At 54.4% G+C, this 6,000-nt stretch overlaps 2 non-coding genes and 1 pseudogene across 2 annotated transcripts; all 3 read right to left on the bottom strand.

The window, feature by feature from the left end:
• Positions 1 to 1,086: 1,086 nt before the first annotated feature.
• LOC141267237 (5S ribosomal RNA) lies at positions 1,087 to 1,205 on the bottom strand. Its single transcript, XR_012321247.1, has one exon. It is a non-coding gene; the product is annotated as a 5S ribosomal RNA (ribosomal RNA).
• A 1,705-nt stretch (positions 1,206 to 2,910) lies between these two features.
• Positions 2,911 to 3,029, bottom strand: LOC141268175 (5S ribosomal RNA; annotated as a pseudogene).
• A 1,686-nt stretch (positions 3,030 to 4,715) lies between these two features.
• LOC141267215 (5S ribosomal RNA) lies at positions 4,716 to 4,834 on the bottom strand. Its single transcript, XR_012321226.1, has one exon. It is a non-coding gene; the product is annotated as a 5S ribosomal RNA (ribosomal RNA).
• Positions 4,835 to 6,000: the final 1,166 nt, after the last annotated feature.

The raw sequence follows: 6,000 nt of genomic DNA, 5'->3' as shown, positions 1-6,000 counted from the left end.
TGGCCCTCGTTAGGCGGTCGCCCTCTAAAACCATCCCCTGGGCAGCTGCTGAAAGTCTGGCCCCTTCACAGCGCGAGAGAGATGCTTTTAACGCCATCATTTGCATACGGCCGGCTGCGGGGTCAATAAGCACTCCTAGCCGTGGCAAGGAGCTCGGTGTGAGGCCTGGTAGAGGCGGCGAGTTGCGTCCTTATCTTAGAGGTCTTGGGGGGCTTGGGAGGCTTGGGACTTCCAGCCTCTACTTTACGTAAGGTCGGTGTCCAGCAAGGCGCCACTCCATGCTAGCCGAGCTGGGCAAGATGGCAAAATGTCATCAAAATTGTCTACAATACCTGGTGTTCTCAGTAGGTGTCCCAACCAAGTATTTCCGAACCCATCTCTGCTTTGCTTCTGAGATGGGACGTATCCAAGGTGGTATGGCCAGTAGACGCTGCTTGGCCCATCGACCGGCCAGCCTTCCTCAGGCTCGCGTGGGGACGAGAACTCTGGCCGTTCTGGGGCGGTCTCCGAAGGACCGATGCATAGGCTGTGCCGTCCCTATAGGTGTTGTTTGTTGAGCAATGAAACACCTGCCGCATCAGATGTGTTTAAAAATGGCTCGGCGCAGGGTCTCCTGCAGGCTAAACCGTTCATCGCGGGGATGTGACAGAAAGAGCAAGCTGGACCCACAACTTGGGGTGGAGCGAAACGCCCAGGAGTGAATGAAGGAAGAGGGTGAGATGGTTGCGAGTGAATTTGAGCTGCTCTTCGGGGGGGTCGTGTGGCCTGCAAAGGTGTTTTGCTTGGGTTGTGCTGTAAACTGGCCTCCAGGTTACCGGTGGTTGCCTCCAGGTCAGCGGTGGTTGCCTCCAGTCATGCGGGAGTCGCTGGTCCTGGTGAAAAGAAGCCTAGTATTAAAAGTAAATAAGCAACAATGCTGGAGGCCCACGGTGATGAGAAGGATGCTGGTATTTTGCAAGGATTAAATAGCGCAAGAGAGAAAGCAAATGAAAAGAAGAAAGGAGCATGTGTGCGCTTGTGAAAAAAGGAATGGAAAAAAGGCATAGAGGAGAGTGACCCCTGCTTGTGGAAGTAAGAAAAAGCAAAAGCCTACAGCACCTGGTATTCCCAGGCAGTCTCCCATCCAAGTACTAACCAGGCCCAACCCTGCTTATAATCCGAGATCAGACAAGATCAGGTGTTTTCAGGGTGGTGTGGCCATAGGCAGAGACAGGCCTCTCACTTGCTGCTTTTCTACTTTGACGTCCGGTTGCCGGCTGCCCTTTCCAGTGCTTAGTAAGACAAGGTGCTTTTGTGCTTTCCTTTCTCTTCACTTTTTTGCTGGCTCCTTAAAAAGGTCTTGTAGACAGAACGCCCCGCTCACAGCCGCTGAGCTCACTGATCGGCTGCCGCGCTGTCGACGGAACGTCAGCGTCGCGGCCAATGCCACAGGCCGGGAGCAGCGGCGAGACTCACCGGTAGACCTGGGTAGGGTGAGTAGAGCGCGGTTAGTTGCTTTCTAATAGCCTGCAGCCGGGGATTAACATTTAATGAAAGGGAGCAACCCTTTTGACTGTCTGCAGCGCGCCGTACCTAGGAAGCGCACACTCACACACAGCGAGCATGCACAAGTTGCTCGCACGAGACCACATTCCCTATTTGCACCTGCAGCTTTCCGCCACCATGCGTCAGACTCTCCTGCCTCTCTTATTATTATTTCAGGGCCTTAGCAGGAACCACCCCCTCAATTCCCTCCCGCTCCTTCCTAGCACTGAGGTTAGCTCCTGGGCAGCTGTCTGATTGGGTTAGTTACACAAGCTTCTTTGAAGAAGAAGACGTTACTTCTGCTGGCCCTCGTTAGGCGGTCGCCCTCTAAAACCATCCCCTGGGCAGCTGCTGAAAGCCTGGCCCCTTCACAGCGCGAGATGCTTTTAACGCCATCATTTGCATACGGCCGGCTGCGGGGTCAATAAGCACTCCTAGCCGTGGCAAGGAGCTCGGTGTGAGGCCTGGTAGAGGCGGCGGGGTTGCGTCCTTATCTTAGAGGTCTTGGGGGGCTTGGGAGGCTTGGGACTTCCAGCCTCTACTTTACGTAAGGTCGGTGTCCAGCAAGGCGCCACTCAATGCTAGCCGAGCTGGGCAAGATGGCAAAACGTCATCAAAATTGTCTACAATACCTGGTGTTCTCAGGAGGTGTCCCAACCAAGTATTTCCGAACCCATCTCTGCTTTGCTTCCGAGATCGGACGTATCCAAGGTGGTATGGCCAGTAGACGCTGCTTGGCCCATCGCCCGGCCAGCCTTCCTCAGGCTCGCGTGGGGACGAGAACTCTGGCCGTTCTGGGGCGGTCTCCGAAGGACCGATGCATAGGCTGTGCCGTCCCTATAGGTGTTGTTTGTTGAGCAATGAAACACCTGCCGCATCAGATGTGTTTAAAAATGGCTCGGCGCAGGGTCTCCTGCAGGCTAAACCGTTCATCGCGGGGATGTGACAGAAAGAGCAAGCTGGACCCGCAACTTGGGGTGGAGCGAAACGCCCAGGAGTGAATGAAGGAAGAGGGTGAGATGGTTGCGAGTGAATTTGAGCTGCTCTTCGGGGGGGTCGTGTGGCCTGCAAAGGTGTTTTGCTTGGGTTGTGCTGTAAACTGGCCTCCAGGTTACCGGTGGTTGCCTCCAGGTCAGCGGTGGTTGCCTCCAGTCATGCGGGAGTCGCTGGTCCTGGTGAAAAGAAGCCTAGTATTAAAAGTAAATAAGCAACAATGCTGGAGGCCCACGGTGATGAGAAGGATGCTGGTATTTTGCAAGGATTAAATAGCGCAAGAGAGAAAGCAAATGAAAAGAAGAAAGGAGCATGTGTGCGCTTGTGATAAAAGGAATGGAAAAAAGGCATAGAGGAGAGTGACCCCTGCTTGTGGAAGTAAGAAAAAGCAAAAGCCTACAGCACCCGGTATTCCCAGGCGGTCTCCCATCCAAGTACCAAGAAGGCCCAACCCTGCTTAGATTCCGAGATCAGACAAGATCGGGTGTGGTCAGGGTGGTGTGACCGTAGGCAGAGACAGGCTTCTCACTTGCTGCTTTTCTACTTTGACGTCCGGCTGCCGGCTGCCCTTTCCAGTGCTTAGTGAGACAAGGTGCTTTTGTGCTTTCCTTTCTCTTCACTTTTTTGCTGGCTTCTTAAAAAGGTCTTGTAGACAGAACGCCCCGCTCAGAGCCACTGAGCTCACTGATCGGCTGCCGCGCTGTCGACGGAACGTCAGCGTCGCGGCCAATGCCACAGGCCGGGAGCAGCGGCGAGACTCACCGGTAGACCTGGGTAGGGTGAGTAGAGCGCGGTTAGTTGCTTTCTAATAGCCTGCAGCCGGGGATTAACTTTTAATGAAAGGGAGCAACCCTTTTGACTGTCTGCAGCGCGCCGTACCTAGGAAGCGCACACTCACACACAGCGAGCATGCACAAGTTGCTCGCACGAGACCACATTCCCTATTTGCACCTGCAGCTTTTCCGCCACCATGCGTCAGACTCTCCTGCCTGTCTTATTATTATTTCAGGGCGTTAGCAGGAACCACCCCCTCAATTCCCTCCCGCTCCTTCCTAGCACTGAGGTTAGCTCCTGGGCAGCTGTCTGATTGGGTTAGTTACACAAGCTTCTTTGAAGAAGAAGACGTTACTTCTGCTGGCCCTCGTTAGGCGGTCGCCCTCTAAAACCATCCCCTGGGCAGCTGCTGAAAGCCTGGCCCCTTCACAGCGCGAGATGCTTTTAACGCCATCATTTGCATACGGCCGGCTGCGGGGTCAATAAGCACTCCTAGCCGTGGCAAGGAGCTCGGTGTGAGGCCTGGTAGAGGCGTCAGGGTTGTGTCCTTATCTTAGAGGTCTTGGGGGGCTTGGGAGGCTTGGGACTTCCAGCCTCTACTTTACGTAAGGTCGGTGTCCAGCAAGGCGCCACTCCATGCTAGCCGAGCTGGGCAAGATGGCAAAACGTCATCAAAATTGTCTACAATACCTGGTGTTCTCAGGAGGTGTCCCAACCAAGTATTTCCGAACCCATCTCTGCTTTGCTTCCGAGATCGGACGTATCCAAGGTGGTATGGACAGTAGACGCTGCTTGGCCCATCGCCCGGCCAGCCTTCCTCAGGCTCGCGTGGGGACGAGAACTCTGGCCGTTCTGGGGCGGTCTCCGAAGGACCGATGCATAGGCTGTGCCGTCCCTATAGGTGTTGTTTGTTGAGCAATGAAACACCTGCCGCATCAGATGTGTTTAAAAATGGCTCGGCGCAGGGTCTCCTGCAGGCTAAACCGTTCATCGCGGGGATGTGACAGAAAGAGCAAGCTGGACCCGCAACTTGGGGTGGAGCGAAACGCTCAGGAGTGAATGAAGGAAGAGGGTGAGATGATTGCGAGTGAATTTGAGCTGCTCTTCAGGGGGGGTCGTGTGGCCTGCAAAGGTGTTTTGCTTGGGTTGTGCTGTAAACTGGCCTCCAGGTCAGCGGTGGTTGCCTCCAGTCATGCGGGAGTCGCTGGTCCTGGTGAAAAGAAGCCTAGTATTAAAAGTAAATAAGCAACAATGCTGGAGGCCCACGGTGATGAGAAGGATGCTGGTATTTTGCAAGGATTAAATAGCGCAAGAGAGAAAGCAAATGAAAAGAAGAAAGGAGCATGTGTGCGCTTGTGAAAAAAGGAATGGAAAAAAGGCATAGAGGAGAGTGACCCCGGCTTGTGGAAGTAAGAAAAAGCAAAAGCCTACAGCACCTGGTATTCCCAGGCAGTCTCCCATCCAAGTACTAACCAGGCCCAACCCTGCTTAGATTCCAAGATCAGACAAGATCGGGTGTGTTCAGGGTGGTGTGGCCGTGGGCAGAGAAAAGCCTCTCACTTGCTGCTTTTCTACTTTGACGTCCGACTGCCGGCTGCCCTTTCCAGTGCTTAGTGAGACAAGGTGCTTTTGTGCTTTCCTTTCTCTTCACTTTTTTGCTGGCTCCTTAAAAAGGTCTTGTAGACAGAACTCCCCGCTCAGAGCCGCTGAGCTCACTGATCGGCTGCCGCGCTGTCGACTGAACGTCAGCGTCGCGGCCAATGCCACAGGCCGGGAGCAGCGGCGAGACTCACCGGTAGACCTGGGTAGGGTGAGTAGAGCGCGGTTAGTTGCTTTCTAATAGCCTGCAGCCAGGGATTAACTTTTAATGAAAGGGAGCAACCCTTTTGACTGTCTGCAGCGCGCCGTACCTAGGAAGCGCACACTCACACACAGCGAGCATGCACAAGTTGCTCGCATGAGACCACATTCCCTATTTGCACCTGCAGCTTTTCCGCCACCATGCGTCAGACTCTCATGCCTGTCTTATTATTATTTCAGGGCCTTAGCAGGAACCACCCCCTCAATTCCCTCCCGCTCCTTCCTAGCACTGAGGTTAGCTCCTGGGCAGCTGTCTGATTGGGTTAGTTACACAAGCTTCTTTGAAGAAGAAGATGTTACTTCTGCTGGCCCTCGTTAGGCGGTCGCCCTCTAAAACCATCCCCTGGGCAGCTGCTGAAAGCCTGGCCCCTTCACAGCGCGAGATGCTTTTAACGCCATCATTTGCATACGGCCGGCTGCGGGGTCAATAAGCACTCCTAGCCGTGGCAAGGAGCTCGGTGTGAGGCCTGGTAAAGGCGGCGGGGTTGCGTCCTTATCTTAGAGGTCTTGGGGGTCTTGGGAGGCTTGGGACTTCCATCCTCTACTTTACGTAAGGTCGGTGTCCAGCAAGGCGCCACTCCATGCTAGCCGAGCTGCGCAAGATGGCAAAACGTCATCAAAATTGTCTACAATACCTGGTGTTCTCAGGAGGTGTCCCAACCAAGTATTTCCGAACCCATTTCTGCTTTGCTTCCGAGATCGGACGTATCCAAGGTGGTATGGCCAGTAGACGCTGCTTGGCCCATCGACCGGCCAGCCTTCCTCAGGCTTGCGTGGGGACGAGAACTCTGGCCGTTCTGGGGCGGTCTCCGAAGGACCGATGCATAGGCTGTGCCGTCCCTATAGGTG

The sequence above is a fragment of the Phyllobates terribilis genome, unplaced genomic scaffold (genome assembly GCF_046119375.1).
Source record: "Phyllobates terribilis strain yellow unplaced genomic scaffold, ASM4611937v1 Scaffold_4__5_contigs__length_816908805, whole genome shotgun sequence".
NCBI lineage: Eukaryota > Metazoa > Chordata > Amphibia > Anura > Dendrobatidae > Phyllobates > Phyllobates terribilis.
The sequence above is the reverse complement of the archived record's forward strand: the minus strand, read 5'-3'. Positions and strand labels throughout refer to the sequence as shown.